The sequence below is a fragment of the Camellia sinensis genome, chromosome 15 (assembly GCF_055761805.1).
Source record: "Camellia sinensis isolate YWXY chromosome 15, ASM5576180v1, whole genome shotgun sequence".
Lineage (NCBI taxonomy): Eukaryota > Viridiplantae > Streptophyta > Magnoliopsida > Ericales > Theaceae > Camellia > Camellia sinensis.
In genome coordinates, this window is record NC_138975.1 from 135,822,941 (window position 1) to 135,847,275 (window position 24,335).

Below are 24,335 nucleotides of genomic sequence, written 5' to 3' on the forward strand. Positions count from 1 at the left end.
CAGCAGATACAAAAGAATGAGATGCACCCGTGTCTATCAACACATTAGCAACCGAGTTGCAAAACAGAAAAGTACCTCTCACTACTGATGGAGCTGGTACTAAATCCTGCGCGGTAACAGCATACACGCGCCCCGTAGGCCCCTGGTCTACCTGCTCACCTCTCGGAGCAAAAGACTGCTGCACAGACTGGGATGACGAAGCTCCCGGATTGGCCCTCGAGGCCTGCACAGACTGAGCTGGCTGAAAACCCTGCGTCTGCCTAGAACCAGACGCTCCCGAAGTGGCACTCAACTGTGGGCAAAACCTCTTCATGTGCCCAGGTTGTCCACACTGATAACAAATCAAGAGCTGCCCCCTGCTCAAACTCTGACTCGGCGGTCTAGCTGAAGAAGAAGCAGCTTTTTGACCCCCACCCTTCTGCGGGCAAACAGAAACCTTGTGACCCAGCTGGCCACACTTGTAACAAGTGAATTCTCCCTGACTACCTCTCCCCGAGCCGACACTAGGCACTGGAAAGGTCGATCTAGAGACTGCACCCTGAGACTGCTGAGGGTTATTACCCTTCTGTCTCCTGCCATCACTCTGACTATCCTGGCTCCTCTTGTAGCCTCTCTGACCCTCATCCTCCTCCTGCATCATAAGCTCCATATGAGCTGCAGCGTCCACTAGGTGTCTATACTCTCGAATATAAGACCCACCAACTCTCAACTTGAGGCCCCGCCTCAACTTCCGCTCAAACTCATAGCAACGGCGTTCCTCGGACGCCACCAGTTCAGGTGCAAACCTAGACAGACTGGTAAAAGTAGCCTCAAACTCGGCCACTGACAAGCCCTGCTGATTAAGCCGGCTAAACTGATCCCTCAACTTCTCCCTAGCTACTGCAGACAAAAACCTCTCCTGAAAAGCATTTATAAACGCCTCCCAAGTACCACCAACACGAGCTTTCTCGTACTTCCACCATTGACCCGCATCTCCCTTCAATTGGAAGGATGCCAAGGTCACTTTCAGTGCTCCGTCCTCGATGCCAAGCATCTCAAACGTCTTCGTTGTCTGTTCGAGCCATTCATCTGCCTTAAGCGGCTCTTTAGGATCCCCGATAAACTCATCCGGATTACACCGAAAGAACTCCCTCTTCAAGAAGGAAGGCCCTGTCTCAGCTGCCTGATTCCCAGCTCTAAGAATACCCAAAGCTCCTGCTATCTCTCCGGCCAAGGCACCCATAGCCTGCTGACCCACTGGCTCGACCACATTGGCCTGCCCAACTCCCTCCTGCACTGCCGGGATCTCACCCTGTAACGGTACTTCCTGCCTCGCAGGTCTACCACGCCTAGCACCTCTTCCTCGTCCTGACATCCTAATAAAGGCAACACAGAACGTTAGCACATTCATAAGTGTGCCGAAACTAAACACTCACGTCCTAATGCATGGACAACTGTAATTCACTCCACATAAGCACATAAACACATAAGCACTTACGAACTTCATTTCCGGATAATGATAGTCCCGAGGCGTTACTAGAGTTCCGGTTAGAAATAGCATTGATCAAGTGCCTTTCCAACAAGACTCCCAGAAACTCAAGGATCCAGTCAACATCCTAGAAATTAAATCCCATACCCACATAGTCACATAAGCATGTTATCAAGCAAGCACATAGCATATGGTACTACATCTAAGTCTCTATCAAGCGAGACAAACCCATTGTGATCCTAATCACTTCCCACGTACCCAAAGTATTCGAACCCGGTACGCTCTGATACCAAGTTGTAACGCCCTCAAAATAATAACAATAAACCCATCAGGTAAGACATGCATTTACATTTAAACTAACCGCATTCCTTTCATTCATTAGAATTCCAAGACATAAGTATTACATGTTAACCTCATAACAAAATGCCCTACGGGCTTACAGCTTTCCAAGTTAACACTTGGTTACAATAAAGAGTTCTAACTCGTTTACACATTAAGCCCTTGGCTTGAAATTACATGTAATACATCAACAGTAAAACGACAAAACTATGTCCGCCACTAGCCTCCCAGCTATGTCCTTGGAGGTGGCATGCTTCCTGCACCTGAAAATGATATTCCCATATAGGGTGAGCCACAGCCCAGTAGAAATACACTAAACCAACCATGGACAATGACTAAAACATTAGCAATTGATAGTTGGTCACCACAGATACAATCACATAAATTACATATTTATGTCAACGAGTTACAAGTCCCAATTACTTTTCATTTTCCCTTTTTCAACAGATAAGCATGCTAGCTCTATCATCATTTCCACAGATATGTATAAAAACTATATCTCACATTCAGATAAGCATAAAGGCTATATCCACATTCTCAACAGATATGTATATCAACAATATCCACAGATAAGCATACAAGCTGTATCCACACTTCACAACAGATATGTATATCAACAATATCCACAGATAAGCATACAAGCTGTATCCACACTTCACAAAGATAAGCATATGAGCTCTATCTTCACTTCTCTAGACAAGCATATGAGCTCTGTCTACGGAGTACATCCCCTATCTCCTCCAAATACCTATCCGGTTTAGAGGTCCATCCCCTATCTTCCCCTAAACCGCGGAGTACATCCCCTATCTCCTCCTCTACACATAACGTATATAAACACATTGGTTCTATATACAATCACACAATACAAACAATTAATGTATTCTAGCAACTGTCAAGTTCCATAACACATTCCATTGATTAGTTTCAGTTTGCCTAATCAACATACATTGTCTACAACAATCACGACTATCCTCCACCGATAGCCCAAAGCAGTTATTTCTAAAACAGAAAATAAATGCACAAATGGATATTCAATCAACATTTCATTTCCTCATTTCTCATCAATTAATTATCCCAATTAATTAAACAATGCAATTAGACCATTTTCCATAATTACCATTTCAACCCTTAGGTCCCATTTTCTTCAATGATTCAGCAATCATTCCATTTTTTTCATGCTAAACATGCATCTAGGTTTATTATGAATAAAACCCCAGCTTTTGTAAAATTACACAAAAGCCCCAAACTTTCACAAAATTACCAAACCAAGCCCAACATCTCAAAATACCAAAATTTAAAGACAAAACCCATAGAGAGGAGTAGGATATCCCTACCTTGAAGTTTAAGCCAAAAAGGAGATGAAGACTCCAAGATCAACTTGCTCCAAATCCAAACTTTTTCAGATTAAATCGAAGCTCTCAACGCCCTCTATCTTTTTAACAAAGGCCATAGGCTAGATTCACACCTTAGGGAGATCAAATCTTAGAGAGAGTGCAAGTTTAGAGAGAGAGGGTGTCGGATTTAGGGTTTAATCAAAGAAAAGGACTGAAAAAGTGATGTTTTAGACGCTGCTGTCCGCTGATATAAAACACGCTCGCTCGAGCGAAGGATTGGTCGCTCGAGCGACCAGACACAGAAAACTCTCGCTCGAGCCAAGAAGTTCTCGATCGAGCGAAGAAAAACCCAGACCGCTCGAGCCACGAAAAGCTCGCTCGAGCCAGAAACTACAACTCTCAGGTCCAGAACCGGGGCAACACTACTCCTCGCTCGAGCGACAAACTCCTCGCTCGAGCGAAGGACCAAAAATCTGGGCAGCAACACTAGGCTCCCAAACGCAACCAACCTGTAACAAACCTGCCCAACACATCCCATAGCTCTAAATACAAAGTAAAGAGGATGCAAACTAGGAAATAAACAACTACCAACATTCACGGACACATGTCCGGATCATTGTACAACAAGGGTAAACCCGGGATCGCTATAATCTATCTATCTATCTATCTACATGTCTCTATCTATCTATCTATCTATCCTATATATTAAGCAAAATGAGGTTTTTAACCCCAAGCCATGCGGGAGCTCCAATCTCCCAATCTAAATTTCCTGATTTTTTTTTTTATTTAAAAAAAAAAAAACCTTAGCATTTATTAACTTCTCTCAACCCCAAGTCTTACCCTCATAATAACTCTTTAATGCATTAAGAACAAACATAAAAAATTCTTTGAAATCCAACGCATAAATTCCTTGAAAAGTCTCAACACATATGATTATTATCCCTCATAATAGCACTTTCATGCATTAAGAACAAGCATAAAAAAAATTTATTGAAAAGTCCAACACATATGATTATTATCAAAATATTAAACTTTAATATAATATAATAATAAAAAAAGATATTTAATTCCTTGAAAAGTCTAACGCATATGATTATTATCAAAATATTAAACTTTAATATAATATAAAAAAGGAAACAAAGAAGACATTTAAAAAAAAAGAAAAAAAAAGAAGACATTTAAAAATCGCAATTCACATATATAGATAATTGTAAACACAATCTGTGCATAGCACGGGTGATATGCTAGTCTACACTATATATTAATCAAAAAGGGGTTTTAACCCCCAACGCTTGTGGGAACTCCAATATCTCAATCCTAATTTTCTAATTTTTTGATTTAAAAAAAAAACCTCAACATTTATTAATTTCTTCCAATCCCCATACCTTTTGGGAGATTTGTTCAAAACCCCCTCATAATTAAACTTTAATGCATTAAAAACTAGCATAAACAAAATTTCTTGAAAATTTCAACATATCTATCTATCTATATTATATTATCTATATCTATATCTATCTATCTATCTATATCTATACTATATATTAAGCAAAAAGGGGTTTTTAACCCCCAAGGCCTGTGGGAGTTTCAATATCCGAATCTGAATTTTTTATATTTTTTATTAAAAAAAGAAAAACTCAACATTTATTGATTTGGTCAAAATCCCCTGATCAACATTTATTAACTTTTTTCAATCCACATGTTTTTCCACATGCCTGCATTTATTGATACAATTCCCTGATCAACATTTGAAATCCCCTCATACAAATAATTATAGATACAATCCGTGTATAGTTACTGCAGTACCCTTTTTAACTTCTCTCATACACTATGTTTAGTGATAAGATTGTTAAATTATTTTTATAAAAAATCTTAAAAACATAATTTATATATTAAAAAAAATCTAATACAAATATAAATATTTATAATTATTCCGTGTTAAGCAAAAGGGGGTTTTTAACCCCCACGGTCTGTGGGAGCTTCAATATTCCAATCTGAATTTTCTAAATTTTTATTTTTTATTTAAAAAAAAACTCAACATTTTTTATTTTTTTATTTAACCACCGCTCGCTACCACCCACTACCCGTCACCTACCCGCCACCACCACCCACCATCCGCCAGCCACCCGCCACCACCACCACCACCACCACCACCCACTCCCTACCCGCCACTGTCACCCACCCACCACCAGCTACCCACCACCCACCGTCACTACTTTTCACCACCGTCTTCCGTCGCCACTTGTCATTTCTCACTATTTTTTATATTTTTAAATTTTTTAAACATTTTGTCAATTACCAAACATTTTGCCACTCCACCTCTACGACTATCATTACTACCACCATCACCACCACTCCACTACCACCATTACTACTACCATTACATCTCATCCACCACCGCTACTTTATCTCCTCTACCACTACCACAACTTCACTACTAATCTCATTCGCTATCACCAGCACCACCACTATCACCTCTTATTCACCACCTTCACCACTACTGCCGCTCCCTATCCTCTACCACAAAAAATTAGTTCCTGATTTTTAGTAACAAAAAAAAATATAGGTCGCAGAAAAATATTTTTCATTGATGACAAAAAATTAACTTTCTCGCTCATCTCTCTTCTTTCTATCTTTCTCTCTGTCTCTCTCGTTCATCTCTTTTCTCTTTATGTCCCTCTCTGTCACTTTAACAAAAAAAAATATGGGTCGCAGAAAAACATTTTGTGATTATATATATATTTTTAATCACACATTCTAATTAAAGTGTGATTATATATACATTACTACTTTTTAATCACACTTTTTAAATGAGTGTGATTATATATATATATATATTTTAATCACACATTCTTATTAAAGTGTGATTATTTATATATTTTTTAATCACACATTCTAATTAAAGTGTGATTATATATACATTACTACTTTTTAATCACACTTTTTAAATAAGTGTGATTATATATATATATATATATATATTTAATCACACTCCCTAAATAGGTGTGATTGTATAAAATATTCCAATTTGATTTTTAGATAAAATATACAATTCCCAATTTATTTTTATTTTTTTTTAAAAAAAAGCCCCAACACCAAAACACAAATTTTTTTAAAAAAAAAATTCAAAATACATTTAACTCTTTGGCTACTTCTAATCAAAGGAAAGTAGAAGGCTAGGGTTCATCACAAGGCACACGAGAGAGAGAGAGAGAGAGAGAGAGAGAGAGAGAGAGAGAGAGAGAGAGAGAGAGAGAGAGAGTGAGTGCGCGTTCAATATTGTTGGGGGCAAAGTGTTTCTTACGGTCGCCATCTTCGGAGGCCTCTCTCTCATCACCCTCCAACCAACATACACTACAACAAAATTGGGTTTTTACGGCTTCACATCAACGACATACAGTAAATGCAAGTCGTGGTTTCTCACTTTTACGACTTACTTTTTTTGCATGTTGTAAATAATTTTCCAACCACGACGTGTCTATTGCGTAGGTCGTGAATGCTAATAACGAAGATTTTTTTACGGCTTGCAAAGTTAGCCGTAAATAATAAAACTTTCTATGACGTGCATATGACATGCCGTTAATACATCAACTATACATGACACGCGTATACCAACAACTAAAAATTTTGAATATTTTATGACGCAGAAAAAAACCAACCGTTAAAAATTAAACTTTCCACGACACACAATGCTTGGTTATCATTTTTCAAAAACACTTTTAAGAAAATTCTACTTTCTTATTTTTCGTATTTTTTTATTTTTACTGAATTTTTTTAATATTTTGATCAATTTTTTTAATTTTTAGACATACCTAACATAAATATACCTAAAAAGTAAAAAAAATTGAAAAAGACCTTTTTAAAAATTCACTAAATACAAAAAATACAAAAAAAAAAGACACGAGATTTTAGTATATTTTTTGTATTTTTATGTATTTATTAATTTTTAAAAATATTTTTTCACAATTTTTTTACTTTTTAGATACATCTAAGTAAGGTGCATCTAAAAAAGTAAAAAAAATGTTTAAAATTTTAAAAATATTCATCAAAAACAAAAAAACACAAAAATCAAAAAACTCAATTTTAAAAAAACTTAATTCAAAAAACTCAAACCAATACGTTTTCAATTTTCAGTTTATATTTACAAAAATTTAAAAAACTCAAATAAAAATTTGTTTGGTAAATTTTTGATTTATAAATCAGTGGTCTCAGTTTATAAATTTGGCCAAAAATTGTAAACTCAAAAAATGTGTTTCCGTTTTGAGTTTTGAGTTTTTTTTTTTTTTACCACCCAACACTAGCCACTACCCGCCACTATTTTCCACCACCGTCTTCCGCCACCACCCCCCACCCCCCACCACCACCTGCCACCACCACTCACTACCCACCTGCTACCACCCCGCTGCCACCACCACCACCACCACCACCCACCACCCGCCACTACCATCCATCCGCCCACCACCTTCCCGTCACCACCACTCACCACCCACCGTCACTACCTACCTGCCACCACCACCCACCTGTCACCCACGCCGCCGCCACCACCTGCCACTTACTCACCACCAGCCACCACCATCTACTACCCGCCATCAGCAACCACCAGCCACTAGTCACCACCAGCCACCAGCCACCACTACCCACCACTCGCCACAGTCACCCACCTACCGTCACCACCGCCACCATTACCCACCCGCCACCACCAACCACCACCCGCCATCCACCACTCATCTGCCACCACCATCCACTCATCCGTCACCGCTTTCCACCACCGTCTTTCACCACCACAACCCGCCCCTTACCACCACTTTCCACCACCGTCTTTCGCCATCACCACTCACCCACCCGTCACTTGCCACCACTGTCTTCTACCACCATCACCCACCATCTACCATCATTTTCCACCACCGTCTTTCGCCACCACCACCCGTCATCATTTTTCACGACCATCTTTCGCCGCCACCACTCGTCACCACCCACCACCCGCCACCACTTGCCATTTCTCACTCTTTTTTATATTTTTAAAATTTTAAAAATATTTTATGTAAAGCAAATGCGTTTATAATTTATATTTTTTAAAAAATAAATAAAAAATAAATAAAAATTAATTTATAAAATTTTTATAAATATAAACTGAATGCATAAATCTTATCAAAACAAGCCCTAAGCTGCTGCTAAAAAAACAAAAGGCGCTAAATAAAAATTAATTAGCGCCAAAACTGAAAAATACGAAACTTTTAGCCAAAAATATTAAAATTAAGAAATTTTCATCTCTTTCAATATACTATCTCGCTCCATCTTCATCCTTCATCACCACCGACATGCTTTACTCTCCTACCCTAAACCTTTCTCTCACTCACGCTCACTGATTGACCTTTCTCTCCCTCTTCTCCAACCCTCTTCACCGACCTCATAGCTAGCGCACACTAATCGCTGCTTCAGTTGCCCCTGGTGAGTGGAAAAAGAGGGAAGCAACGATGTAATGAAACAAAAGGATGAGAGAGTGAAGATTGGAAGGCGGTGTGTTTAGGGTTACAAAGGAGGCCATGGTAGAAGAAGAACGACGATGGAAGTGGAGGACAGACTCTCCCCTTGTTTTCACAAACAGTCAACTCTCTCTCTCTCTCTCTCTCTCTCTCTCTCTCCATCCTTCCCTAGGTATTTATTCCCTCCAATTTTCTTCATATTTATTTGCTTTAGATTGCTTGAGATTTGTTGAAATTGCCTATTTTTTTTCATTTAAAAAAAAAAAAAAATTACTTGATTGCTTCTGTTAATTGCTTCAGATTTGTTGATTTATAGCATAATTTATGTTGAAATTTTTGTTCAAAATTGGTGAAACAATTTCTGTTTAAAAAAAAAATTTATTTTAAACAATCTGTTTCTGTAAACAAATTTTTGCTTTATATTTGTATCCTTTTGTTTTTGTTTTTTTAATGGATTTAAAACTAATATGGGTGAGAATATTTTGGTATTTTTGATGATTTCTTATTAATTTTGATGGGTTTATGATTAATTTTGTTTGGTTTAATTGACATAAATCCTTTTAAACTCTACATTTATTTTTAGTGGGTTTATGATTTTTTGTGCTAGTTTTGAATGCTGAGTTCAATCTTTTATATTGGCCATTTTGGTATTCAGTTTTCTAGATGTCAACTCTTTACAATCTAAGATATTCAGGAGCAAACAATGAAATATTAGCAGGACTTTTGAGAGCTTTAAATGGGTCACGGTCCCTTTTCCACCCCTGGTTCTGCCTTGGTACATGTTACTGCTAGAAAAGGAGAGTTGGAGAGACAGAGAGGCCTCCATATATATCAAAATTAGTGAAAGATAAGATCTGTTTGCCTCAAGGCATCAGTAGAGGGGCTATTTATAGATATTTTCACTTTTGGCTTTGGCTGATGAAATGGTGACACCTGTTTTATGTTTATTAAAGTGATGTAATCTTTTTCCCATCTGGCATCCCCTTGGTGCCTTCCAGTCACTAGCATTACCCTCTTATTCTCCTTAGATGATTAGCTCCTTGAAGCCCTTAGATCAATCCCACAACATAACATGAAAATGGCCTCCTAGTGCTCGCACCTACCTCTTTGATGGACCGTACTAATAAAATTGTCAATTTGTCTAAGGTTCCATTTCATCTTTTGAATGAATTTGCATCACTAGTCTAGGTGATCATCTGTTGGCTGTGCTAGAACCTGTTATAAGTAGTTGCCTTGTTAAGATAATGTCTCTGAAGTCTTAGAATTAAATTATTTCTTAAATGAATGCACTTTTTTTTTTACTATATTTTTTCCCTCTATTTCTCCTTCTACAATGACTCACCATATTTTTTTACTATATTTTTTCCCTCTATTGAATCATCAACAAATTTTAACTAGTAGATTGCTTCATTACCCTGTACTATTGTTTGAAGTTTGATGCACTGCTGTTTTCATTGTGGGGGGGAGAGAAAGAAGATATGGACAGATGTTTTCCTTAGAGGATCCCTAAAAAAGATTACATGAATATTCTTGCAACATGGAATACATTCAAGCTTTTGTTCCTAACCGGCTCTGCTTTTAAATAGCTTGTTTGTGTTGTAAACGCCTACTTTTCCTTTTTCGTTGCTTCTGTTTTAGTTTATTATACATTTTTTAAAAATCTTTTATCTAGTTTGTGAGTTTATTTGGAATCCGATAAGCTTACAGTTAGTAGCTGGCCAGTGCTAGATCAGATGATTTGGAAATTTGAGAGATTAAATCTATATTCCTCATTGAGTTAAGACATTTTATTTCGGATTGACTATTGAGTGAGTTCATTCTCTCGTCTCTACTTGTAGCATCCATTCTAGGGGAACCAACATGGATCTCAAACGCCACACCAGAAGGCTAAATAGGTAAGTTTCTTCAAAGGGCTATCAGTCCACCACCAGCAGCCCAGTAAAAATTTAAGGTTGTGTTTGGATGTGCAGAATCATTTTATTGTTTGGTGGTTATTGTTTGGTGTCGTTTATCTTATTTGTTTTAAAATTTGCAGCTAACCCCTTTATAATTTTTTTTTCGAACTAAATGTTATATGAGGATCTACCTGCAATTGACTGCCTTGAAGATCACAAAAGACCAAGTTCATCACATTTGAGAAGGAAATAAGATTTAATCTTTGTTGATGAATTACCCTACATATGAAGAGAAGCAAAAGTGGATAGACATCTGAAAGCAACCTCAACAATCTGGCTGCTCTCTTAGGGCAGAGGCATAGTATGCCTCCTCATAGCTATAAGGCCTTTATCTTGAAACATGTATTTAAGACCTTCCTGCACAAGTTGATGGCTCCTTGTTTGTGTAAACTCATCAGGATTGGCTGGGCAGGGCTACTAATTGGGCTAAATTCAGTGCAAGTCATAACTGACTCCAAGAACTACTACACTAGCACCTTCAAATGGTTTAGCTGTGTCAAATTTGAGTTGTGTTGGTTTGACACTAACTGACCTTTTTATTTTTTTGTGTTTTTGTGTCAAGTTGCTTTCAAGTTTGTGTTGATAAATAGTCAACCCTAACCTTCCAACTTGGTGTCTGATTCGTGTCATGTTAAAAATTCTCACCCCTACAATTTCATAAGTTTCATGCTTTTATGTTTGAAGTTCTACTATTCATGTTCTGAAATAGTCAAGCAGTACAAAACTGGCAAGCCACAAACAATACATTAGTCTGATAATGTAATTTACAAGTCATTTGTTTTTCCATTATGCTTGATATGGTCTACCTTAATTTCACTTGTGTTTTTCTGCAAGTCTCATTTCTTATAGGTTGCTTTGGACAAGCACTAAATGTGGCTTCAAAGTTCTTATTCTGTAACATCAGTGTGTTAGGTATTTAAGTGGGGATAGTGTAATATATGGAAGGATGTAGGTGGTACTAATGTCCCAGTATCATGATTTACACTTTACTCTTCATTCGACTTGAATGAATTCCTTTTCTATAAAAATAAAGTATTGCTAGATTCAACATTTTGGTGCCTTTTGACTTTTAGTTATTGAAGTTTAAAGTTTAAAATGTTGCTCAATTCAATAAATTCATATTTTCATTGGGTTAATACACTTCATTTTTTTCTTTTTTCTGATCAATATGTTCATTTGTTTATACTTTTCCATATAATATTATCAAGATTCAAAAATTATAGAATGGCTAAATCTCAAAAAATGTTATTTGTTGTTGAAGAATTGCATAATTTCCACTTTTCCTAGTGGTGAAATGAAACCCGTCGTTTTACCTGGTATCTTAGGACAATTTTTCCCTTATATTTACATATTATGTTCTCCCAAGAAATGTTGGATGAAGCATGTGAACATCTCATACTTTGGGTGCTAGGTACTTGCTGATCGGATTGACCTTCCTTGTATGCTGGTTAAAAGGAGCTACTATACTGGCACAGATGAAGGAGCTGTGAACCTGATCAAATTTGATAATGGAAGGTAATGACTTCCAACTCTTATCTATTTAAGAATGCTGAAACAAACTCTTATGAAAATTGGATATGCAGGTTCAATTTTGTGATGGGTAATTTGATTGGAAGTTACCTCATTAATGCATTTCAATTATTTAATTCATTATAGATAAAAGGGGAAATAGTTCTTATTGATGCATTCAGTTTCCCATCTTGTCTTGTCTTGTCTTGATATTTTGGGATTAGGAAATGACTATTACCATCAGATACTGCTAGTATTTGGAAAATCATATACACGCACAAATTTTCTCTACAAGTTGTAGGATTCAGCATTAGCTGCCGCTAACAAGTTCATTAGCTGTGAAAGCTCTTCCACAGCATGAATTATATTTGAATTGCGAATCTGAAGTCATTATAGCCTTATTGGCAGCTGCTACACTATATGTATGATATTTTTCAAACAGATTTACAAATGACAACAATTTCCTCTGTGGGACTGTTATAATTCTTTCAGAGCAGTGTGTATGCAGTCAAGTCATTTAGAATCTTTAACATGGGAACAAGATTTTATAACATCTTATTGGTTTGATTGTATAATTGGACACCACTGTTAGAAAGGGTAGCTTGGCCCAATGGATTTGCACACCTCTGTTACCTCTAAATTTTCTGAATTACACAAATGCTTTTTATCCACTGTATGCCCTAATATTTTTTTGTGCTGTAGTCTGAGTTGGGGAATCCTTGCAGTACATGTTTCAAGTTTTTCTTATTTATATTGTTTAAAGTTCCTGGATTTCATAACACCACATTCCATAGTAGCCGACATTTATTTTCCAAAGAAAAGTACACGTAATATTCAAACTCCTATGGTTTACTGTGTGTGTTTGGTGGGGGGGGTTGTGGGGGAGGTTGGGAATTAGAAGAAAAGATGCAGCCAAATTGATAAATGGGTATTGTCTTTAATTTTTATTAGCATTGCTGCATTGGCTCAATTCAGGCATCCATATTGAATTCAAGTTTATCCTACTCGTCACTTGTATCCTCCGGACATAGATTTCAATCATTATTGATGTTGGAAGTTAACTACGATGGAACTGATCTTTTGGATGTAGTTAGACTTAGATCTATGTATTGGTTTCTTTTTATTTTCCAGAATATAAGAGAATCTATGCATTGGGAGAGTTTGATATTTGCTTGAATATTGAATTGCTTCAATTTCCTACCTTGCAGGTTCATATGCTGAGGTTTATCGTGCAGATTGGAATGGCACTGTAAGTTATATTTTAGATGCATTAGTGAATTTGATCGAACCTTTTGTCAATAGTTGCTTACAGAAATTATAGTTTACGACTCTCTAACGGTTTATCTAGTGTAAAATGTGATTCCATGACAGGAAGTTGCTGTGAAGAAGTTCATGGACCAAGATATATCAGGCGATGCACTTGTTCAATTCAAATGCGAAGTACCAAATCTGACATCTTGCATCATGTGCTGTTATTAATGATCCAAGTGGTTTTCTTTTTAAGAATTGAACTAGACGACTGCTTGTTTGCTTTGTGCAGGTTGAAATCATGTTGAGGTTGAGACACCCTAATGTTGTTCTTTTCATGGGAGCAGTCACTCATCCACCAAATCTTTCTATACTGACAGTATCTTCCAAGGTTGATGTTTACTTTAAAGTCTTGTTAGAACTTATTGTTTCAAGAATTGATGCTTTTGTTCCGTTTTCATCAAATGTTTGCCTTCATATTTTTAATGGTAACATAGTTTCAGACTATCATTCTTACACAATAATAAGAAATGACAACTGGGTATAAATATTGCCAAGCTTTTATGTCTAAAGAAGAAAATAATTTATTTTAATTTAAGTTTTTTGTGGGTTGATTTTTAGAAGAAGATATTTCACCTGAAAAAAATTTCAGTTAATTTTATCATTGTCCATGCAGGAAAATAGAATTTGATTTCAGCCTCAATTAACTATTTGTTTGTTCAATTTGGTGTTTCTCAGCCCTGTTTAAAAAAATATATTTTTTTCTCTATACTTAAAGCTTGAAAAAAGGCTGTCGAAATGCTAAATTATCACACAATTATAGATTTGTACAAGAACCAATAGAAACACCTTAGGAGGGACCAATATAAGTTGTATGAACTTACGGCACATTAATGGGATGCACCATTTGTGAATTAGCCTTAAAATTAATTTTTTTGTTCTCATAATCTAAAAAAAAGTCTGTTACAGGGATAAATTGTATAATTGATCTAATTGTAAATTGATGAGTTACTAATGTTTTTAATCTTTTGTATAATTGATTAATTACTAAAACTTTTAATTTATTTTTTTACAGATTGGATTGGGATGGCATTTTTGACGTGCAACAATGATGTAATTTGTTTGAATGTTCATTTTTGTTTGATAAGGATACACATACTTTTTGGAGTTACACTAGTTATTGTTGGATTTTTGGTGGAATTGAACAAGTTATAACTTTTGGATATTTTGTGGATATTTCACTATTTTATTATATCAGGATGAAATTATTTGTAATGATGAATGGATATTTTCATTTTGTTAATTCGTAAATGTGTTGATAACAGGTTAGGTTAAGTTGTGATGGAATTGTTATATTCAACAGGTTTCAACATGAACAGGGTCATATTTGTTGAACTAAAATTTAGATTTTGATAAAATAGGTATATAATGTGGAAAAAAATATTATGAAATTATTGACAAAATTTTCCATCCCTAAAGAAGGGTTTTTTTGTCTCTTATTTGGCTTAGGTGGATGATTAATTTTGTCATAAATTCTTTATTTCGTCGCTAAATGAATTTGTCATGACAAGAAATATTGTCACATTTTGTCATTATTATCCTCAATGTGTGACGAATTTTTTTTGACATTATTTCATCATTTTTAATGATGAATTTGTTTTTGTTTCTATTGGTAGCTTCTTTGACAATTTTTTTTTTGTCTTCGTTTATATTAAACGTGACAAAATTATTTCGTCTCTATTTCTTATATTTATGACAAAATACTTTTGTCTCTAATTTCTTCTTTAATGACAAAATATTTTGTCGCTAATTACTTGCAAGTATGTTCCCAACATAGTACATTGGAGACAAAAAAATTCGTCACAAATTTATCATTTTTAATGATGAATTTGTTTTTGTCTCTATTGGTAGCTTCTTTGACAAAAAAATTTCGTCTTCGTTTATATTAAACGTGACAAGATTATTTCGTCTCTATTTCTTATATTTATGACGAAATACTTTTGTCTCTAATTTCTTCTTTAATGACAAAATATTTTGTCGCTAATTACTTGCAAGTATGTTCCCAACAGAGTATATTGGAGACAAAAAAATTCGTCACAAATTTATCATTTTTAATGATGAATTTGTTTTTGTCTCTATTGGTAGCTTCTTTGACAAAAAATTTCGTCTTCGTTTATATTAAACGTGACAAGATTATTTCGTCTCTATTTCTTATATTTATGGCGAAATACTTTTGTCTCTAATTTCTTCTTTAATGACAAAATATTTTGTCGCTAATTACTTACAAGTATGTTCCCAACAAAGTGTATTGGAGACAAAAAAATTCGTCACCAATTTATCATTTTCAATGACGACTTTTTTTTTTCGTCTCTAAGACCCTTTAGCGACGACCCTTTGGAGACAAAACGGGTGACGAAAAATGTTCGTCGTAATTAGTTTGGGTGACGAAATATATACATTTTGGGACAAATTTGTTTCGTCTTTAAATCCCAAATTTGTTGTAGTGCATCACGTTGTCTTATTTAAAACAAGTACACTAAGGAGTTTTTAATTTTTTTAGAGTGTCATATCGTTGGGGTGTGATATTAATACCTGCCACATTGGAGTATCACATCAGACATGTTGCATTAATAAAAGGGTACTGTTTACCAAAATGCTATCAAAATAAAAAATTGGACCACACGGAAAAAAACTCTCCATTAATAGGACTTAACAGATCAATAGAAAAATTTGAGACTAATTGGAGTATTTGTTAGTGAGATGTGATTTATTGGTAAATATCCCTTGAAAAAAAACTATAAGAGTACATATAAAATAGAATAAAAAATTATAAAAAGTTGTTTAATTTAATTTCATACCAACTAAAAAATTATAAATGTTTAATATAATTTCATACCAACTAAATATACAGTATTCCCTCTTTATTGTAAGGTTTTTTAAGATATGATTACCAATGATTTGTTTTAATAAGAAAACATATTAAAATTTGAAGAGCAATTCTTACACAGACTTTATAGGGAGTGCGATTTTATTTATTTATTTATTTATTACATGAGATACAATTTGTATTTATTTATTTATTTATTTGGAAGGATTGCACATGTATAAAAATAGGTTTTACCAAAATCTTCACAAGTTTCGTTTATTGACATAAGAGTACCTTCTGCTCATGAGTCTTTAATCTTGGGTCAATTGTTCAAATCTCACTATTGAAAATTCTATGTGATAAAGTTATGGGTAAAATGAAAAGAAGCTAGAAAAGAGAATTGTGACACCATGATTAAAATGAAAAAAATTTCAAAAACAAATACTAGAGGGAAAAATGTGCTATTTAATAATTTATTATTTTAGATTGGGGGAAAATTTGTTATGAAAGGATTAAAATGTCATTTTACTCCCGACAGTGATAAAGAATACGAAAAAAGATTCATGTAAATGGAACATTAAAAAGAGAAAAACAAAAGCGAGAAATATCAAACTTGTACTGTTTCATTTAGCCTTCTAACAAGCTTAGAAAATGTTCTATTACCGAGATTGGGCTGCAATTATTCATTTAATGTGGGCATTGTTGCTTCAAAATTAAGTCTCTTTAGGCTGGTGTTTTTATCATTGATTTGCGTAGAAATTTACAAAGGAAAAGAGAAAAAGTAGTGAAATATAAATGCAATACATGTACATTTCACTAACATTTCAGGACTTTTTCTCTTTTCCTTTCTAAATTCCTATCCAAACACAGCCTTAGTTAATGGTGTGGTGTTATGTTTTGCAGGTGGAAAGAAACAATTGACCTTGAAAATTGATGTAGGTATGGGACTGGAATTTTATTCTATGTCTTTCCTTAAATGCATAAAAGCTTTAATCATTCTGTTATCTTTGTTCAAGGTTTGATCAATTTCATTATAACTAGAACATAGTTTACGATTCATATTTGTTCGTAGTAATTTTTTGTGAACAATTGAGTTAGTTTTGATTTTTGTTAACAAAATTCTTGCATTACTTCACAAAAAAAAAAAAAAAAAAAATGGCTGGTCAGAGATTTTAACACTACTTGACGTCTTTCATTCTTTATGTTTTAATGGTTGGAGTAGCAGTTTTATGTGCATTTTTGATTTTCTAGTTTAGAAAGAAAACCTCAACATACAAATTGATATTGTTTTGGAGGAAATCAATGATGGCAGATGAAAATGTGGAAGCTTTCTTGAAAATTAATGGATCTCTTTTGCCAGAAAGATATAGTTACTCAAGAATAAAGAAAGTAATAAATTCTTTCCGAGATAAACTCGGGAAAGGCGGCTATGGTGATGTGTACAAAGGCAAGAGTCTTGATGGACGTCTGGTGGCTGTCAAGCTTCTAAATGAAACAAAAGACAGTAATGGAGAAGAGTTCATAAATGAGGTTGCAAGCATTAGTAGGACTTCCCATATCAACATGGTAAGCCTTATAGGGTATTGTTTCGAGGGTCGCAAAAGAGCTCTTATCTATGAGTACATGCCAAATGGATCTGTTGAGAAGTTCATACACAACAACAAATCACAGAAGACAAATGACCACTTGGAATGGAAAACAATGCCCAAAATTGTAGTAGGGGTTGCTCAGGGCCGGCCCTAAGGTGAGGCCATTAAGGCGGTCGCCTCGGGCCCCCAATTTTAAACAAAATTTAGGGCCCCCAATTAGGGGAGTGTATCATGTCATGTTATTTCATAATTACTTTAATATTAGTTCAATTCATTTATTTTCATGTTGTTGTGTGGTGTTATTTTCATTTGTGTCCGATTGATATTTAATGTGAAAACTTTTACTTTTAGTTAAAAATAATTTAGCAAGTGTATGAAGAGATTAAAATTTTTCCCATAAGTTGAATTTTATAAAATTTATTTCTACTAAATGAAATTATTCATAGAATGTTTGATTTTAATTCAATTGCATTTTTCTAATTAAAAAAATTGTACCTTATTACTATATATTTTTTATTAGACTGACTCTAAAATAGGTAACAAAAAAATACATATCTTAAATGACAAAAAGATATTAGCCTTAATTAGTATTTTACATACTTTTTTATTCCGTTACATAGAGTTAAATAAAAGATTAAAAAAATATCATGGCATCTCTTAGTGAACATTAAAATATATAACTAATAATTCATATTATTGAGTCGTGTCATACTTAGATTCATATTGAAAAATAGTCAACCCTAACTTACTAATTTTATATATTGCTTGAGTTGTGTCGAAAATTCTCATCCTTACCCCCAATTAATTTTAGTTCTTATAGCATTGGTAAGCTAAAAAAATAAAGATTCGATTCAACTAATTAAAGTTCAACTATTATATATATGTGTGTATATTTGTTATCTAAATTTTGTTAAATTGTAATGCAATAGAAATAAATTTTTATCCTTTTTGTTTTATCCAAATAATTTTTTTTTAAGGTAATGATACATGAAGGGACCAATTTAAAAAATTCGCCTCAGGCCCCTAATAACTCAGCGCCGGCCCTGGGGTTGCTCGGGGATTGGAATACTTGCATCGTCGATGTACAACATGCATTTTCAATTTTGACATAAAACCACATAACATTCTTCTAGACAAAGATTTTTGTCCAAAGATTTTTTATTTTGGGCTTGCTAAATTATGTCCCAAGAAAGAGAGCATTGTACCTATGTTGCATGCTTAAGATGCGTATAACTACGGAATGCTAGTCCTAGAGATGGTTTGGGGAAGGGAAAACATTGGACAATCAGTTGAGGACATTAGGGACTTATATTTCCCGCATCCAATCTACAAGAAGCTAAAATGTGATGGAGATATAGGACTTCATGGGATTGAATCTGAAGAGTATGAAAAAGTAGCATGAAAGATGATATTAGTTGGGCTATGTTGCATACAAGCTAATCCATCAGAGAGACCGGCAATTAACAAGGTGATTGAGTGCTTGAAGGAAATCTAGAATCTTTGCAAGTTTCCCCAGAACCATTCTTATATTTACCTTCAAGAACACCAATCACATCTTCTACTATTCAAATATCAGAAGAGAGTGAATCTTGTGAGGTGGAATCAATGTAATGATGTTTTTTTAGGTTAAAAACATCATAGACTGCAAAGCTTATATAGAATAATATCATGCGAAGTAGATTCCTCAAGACCATCAAAGTAGTGAAATTTTGTTTGAAATTGCTATGTTAGTTGCTGTCCAAGTATATCTTTGGTTCTTCACTATGAATTGCTGCCCTAAATTTTTTTCTAGTAAAAACAGAGCAAGATGTCTACTATGGTTGTAAATTTCTTTTTCTTGTTACCCTTTTTTTCTTTTATTACACAAAAGCTGCAATAAATCAATTTGAACAAAAATTAGAATTCTTTCCATGAACAAAACTTCGAATTCCTCTATTGTAAGGTATGGGGAACACTAATAGTCTGTGAGATTGGTCCCTAGATTAATCGGTCCATTGGGCTGGATACTGAGTTATCAAAAAAAAAAAAAAATGGTATGGGAAATTTTTTTCTGCTATCATGAATTCGGGAATGAACAAAAATGAGCCTAATCTCATCATCCCATAGTCTACAAAAATTAGACTAATATCTCTACCACATTGATATGATTCTCCCCTTTCTATGCATAACAAGGTGAGCCCAAAATAGGATATCTTTCTCCCTTTTTTTGTTTTTATTTTTTTATGTTTTTTTTTTCTAGAAAAATGATTGATTGATACAACTGTATCTTAGATATTCAACAACAATTGGATCTTGGATCTTACTTCTTTAGTGGAAAAAGCACCTCTGACGTGATCAGCTACAATGAGATTAGCATTAGCACTGCAAGTGTGGCTTCGAAAAAACTAGGAAAAAGATAATAATAACACTAATAAAGCATTAACTTCACATGCAAACTATTTGGCAGTAGATTTTTTTATTTGGTTCTCTATGATGAAATTTATCCATGATCACATTTCCCATATCTCCGGCTCATTATAACAAGAAATCATTGGATGCACGTGGAATGTATTGGAACAATCTTTTGTGTAAAATAAATAAATTTGAAACCAAATAAAATAAATAAAATAAATCACTTACATAATTTATTTTACGGAACCGAATAAAACTTTAAAAGCTCAAGTCGAGTGTGTGACACTCTGTTTTTAAGACAGATTCGCCCCGCTACGGTGCTTACGGATAAAAGACATTTATCTCCCAGGATACAATGATCTTCACAAATTGTAGTAGCACTCCAAACAATTTGTACGATGAACAAAACCTGTGTTCTATACTCTTAAAAGAATTCCATAAAAATTAATACGAAGAATTATACAAAGAAAGAGAAAAATGAGAAGTGAACAGATTTTTTATGGATGTTTTTCAGATCTAGAAATCTGCTGGAAATATCTCTATTTATAGGCAAGAAGGTGACCCTTCAAAATTGACTGATTAGGTATGAAAACCCTAAACAGATACAGTTTGAATTTCAAACAGATCTGGAGCAATTTCAACAGATAACTGTAGTAGTTTTGAATCTGTCTAGAAACTGCTGGGCAGCTTTGAATCTGTCTCGTAGTTAAAAAACCTGTTTAACAGTGGGGAATTTAGTGGAATTCAGAGGCACAATTTTTGGACAAACAATTTGGATTCAAATACATTTTGAAATTCAAATAATTTCCTACAAGAATGTGAAAAAATTCAAATAAATTTTGTCCAAAAAATTAATGTTAGACCGACCCGACCCACACCCGCGTCCGGCACGGCTTGGCTTGGCCAGTCGGCGGCGACGTGCGTGCACATGTGTGGTGGTTTGGGCTAAGGTTCACTTTGTCTATAACTCCTCCCTTCTACAAACTTGAGGTGCCCCTTGGGGCCCAACCTAAGTGTTGCCACCTAGAGCTTATATACATACACAAGCTCTCGTAAAGTTTCAATATGGGACAAGCCTTACAAGGAAACCCACTTTTAATTCTTTAATTGTCTATTCCACGAACCCAAAAACGGCGTCAAGTTCCCATTCACTCATAAATGGTTTTGACAAACCGTCTTTATGGTGTGACTTGTTATGCAGCAAGGAACACGTCACCTCTTCGGACCCACCCCAAAAAATGTATGGGACCCACTCAATTTTAGACTCAAAGTTAGCCCAAAATAAGCCTATAAAAACCAAATTTTCCGACAATCCCCCACATGAATGGAATTTGACGCAAAGAAAATGCAACAACTTGATTTAATTACAAAGAGTACATAAATTGGGAATATTCTGCAAAGGATAGGTAGCTTTTGGCTTTGAACCTTCCCTTGTGAGACACTATCGAATTTACTAGCTAACCAGTGAACATGATGTCTTGAACTATTCAGTCGTTTGTGTAAACCAAGACAATAAAACTCACACAATATATTACCAGACACAATTTAGTTCTCACTATTGTGTTCATTTTGGCCTTGAATAACCTGATTTTTTCATGAGTGCTCTAGAGAATCGTAGCCCTTCATAAATCTCATAGAACCAGTCCAGTTCACACTGATATAGGTGATTCTTATGAAGAGTATCCTGCCATACTCCGCTAGGTATAGCCAGATATAAGAATCATTAAAAGTATTACTTAACCTAAAACACTGCAGACATCACTATTTTATCATAGAAATTGATAGGAGTTTGACTCCCCAGTGATCCTTATGAGTTATACACGACTTGGTTATCCCTTTGAACCTAGATCTTGGGATCTCTAGTCAAACTAGGTTGGGTTGCCATTGTGGTAACTCGTATTTAATAGGCTTAAGTCCCATTCCCCTCGATGAATTTTCAACTAACTCTCTTGCTAACCCTTTGGTTAGTGGATCCGCTATGTTGTCTTTAGACTTCACATATTCAATGGAAATAGTTCCATTACAGTGTAGTTGTCTCACGGTGTTATGTCGACGACGAATATGTCGTGACTTACCGTTATACATATGACTATGTGCTCTACCAATTGCTGATTAACTATCACAATGTATGCATATAGTAGGCACCGGTTTTGGCCATATTGGAATATCTTCAAGAAAGTGGCGAAGCCATTCTTCTTCTTCCCCAACTTTATCTAAAGCTATAAATTCTGATTCCATAGTAGACCTAGCAATGCAAGTCTGTTTGGAAGATTTCCAAGATACAGCCGCCCTACCAAGAGTACAGACATACCCACTGGTGGATTTTGAGTCTCTAGTATCCGATATCCAGTTTGCATCACAGTATCCTTCAAGCACTGCTGAATATCTAGTATGATTAAGTCCAATGTTACGAGTAAATCTAAGGTATCTTAGAACCCTTATAATTGCTTTCCGATGTTCTACTCTTGGGTTACCCGTATATCTACTTAATTTACTTACTACATAAGTTATATCCGGGCGAGTGCAGTTCATCAAGTACATTAAGCTTCCAATAATTTGAGCACACTCTAATTGAGAAATACTTTCTTGTACATTCTTAGAAAGAAACAAATTAACATCCACAGGTGTTCTAGCAGGATGATCATCATCTTTGCTAAATTTGTCAAGTATTTTCTCAATGTAATATGATTGTGACAAAGCGTAACCTTCTGATGTTTTGGTAATTTTCATACCAAGAATTACATCAGCAATCCCCATGTCTTTCATATCAAAATGTTTATTCAACATTTTCTTGGTAATTTTAATCATGTCATTATTACTACTTATAATGAGCATATCATCCACATAAAGACATACTATAATATAGCCTTTGTCTGTGTTTTTAATATAAACACATTTGTCACATTCATTAATTTTAAAACCATTTGACATCATTGCCTAGTCAAATTTTTCATGCCACTACTTTGGCGCTTATTTTAAACTATATAATGATTTAACCAATTTGCACACTTTCTTTTCTTTTCCTGGAACAGAAAATCCTTCTGGCTGTTCCATGTAAATTTCTTCATCTAACTCACCATTTAAGAAAGCAGTTTTCACACCCATTTGAATTTCTAGATTGTATAACAATGCAATGCAATAGCAATTAGCATTCTAATGGATGCTATTCTAGTAACCAGTGAGTATGTGTCATAGTAATCAAGACCTTGTTTTTGTTTAAAACTTTTGACCACAAGTCTTGCCTTGTATTTGTCAATTGATCCATCCGCTTTTATTTATCTTTTGAAAATTCATTTATATCCAAGAGGTTTACACCTTGGTGGTAAATCCACCAATTCCCAAGTGTGATTTTTCAGGATGGATTCAACTTAGCTGTTTACAACCTCTTTCCATAAAGGAGTTTCAAGACTGGACATAGCCTCTTTAAAAGTTAAAGGCTCATTTTTTAACAAAAATGTTAGGAAATCTGGACCAAAAGATTTTGAGGTTCCAGCACGTTTACTACGCCTAGGTTCCTCTTCCTCATTTTGATCTATCTCTTGCTCTTGTTCTTGATCATGTTCTTGATCCTGACTAGTAATAGCATCATGAGATCTTTTGTTAGTACTAGTCTCTTGTCCAGTTTTATTTGGAAACACATGTTCAAAGAAAGATGCATTCCGAGATTCAATAATAATATTTACATGCATTTCGAAATGTTCTGACCTATGAATCAAAAATCGATATGCACTACTATTCATGGCATAACCAATGAATATGCAGTCAACTATTTAAGGAGCTATCTTAGTCTTTTTAGGACTAGGAATAACCACTTTAGCTAAACACCCCAACAATTTTAAGTATTTGTAGGATGGTACTCTCCCATGCCACAATTCATAAGGTGTTTGATTCACTTTCTTTCGGGGTACTTTATTTAAAATATAATTAGCAGAAAGTATTTCTTCCCCACACAAGTTCTGAGATAATCTAGATCTTATTAACATGGCATTCATCATTTCTTTTAAAGTTTTATTTTTCCTTTCAGCAATTCCATTTTGCTAAGGTGAGTAAGGAGCGGTGGTTTGATGAATTATTCCATGTTCTTTACAAAATTCACCAATAGGTGATTCATATTCACCACCTCTATCACTTCTAAGTTTCTTAATTTTTTCACCAA

At 34.8% G+C, this 24,335-nt stretch overlaps 1 long non-coding RNA gene and 1 pseudogene across 1 annotated transcript; both read left to right on the plus strand.

Moving 5' to 3' along the window:
- Positions 1 to 12,990: 12,990 nt before the first annotated feature.
- On the plus strand, positions 12,991 to 14,065 carry LOC145813729 (uncharacterized). The gene is made up of 3 exons (XR_014356961.1): positions 12,991 to 13,334; positions 13,457 to 13,525; positions 13,626 to 14,065. It is a non-coding gene; the product is annotated as an uncharacterized LOC145813729 (long non-coding RNA).
- A 3,439-nt stretch (positions 14,066 to 17,504) lies between these two features.
- On the plus strand, positions 17,505 to 19,010 carry LOC145813319 (PR5-like receptor kinase pseudogene; annotated as a pseudogene).
- Positions 19,011 to 24,335: the final 5,325 nt, after the last annotated feature.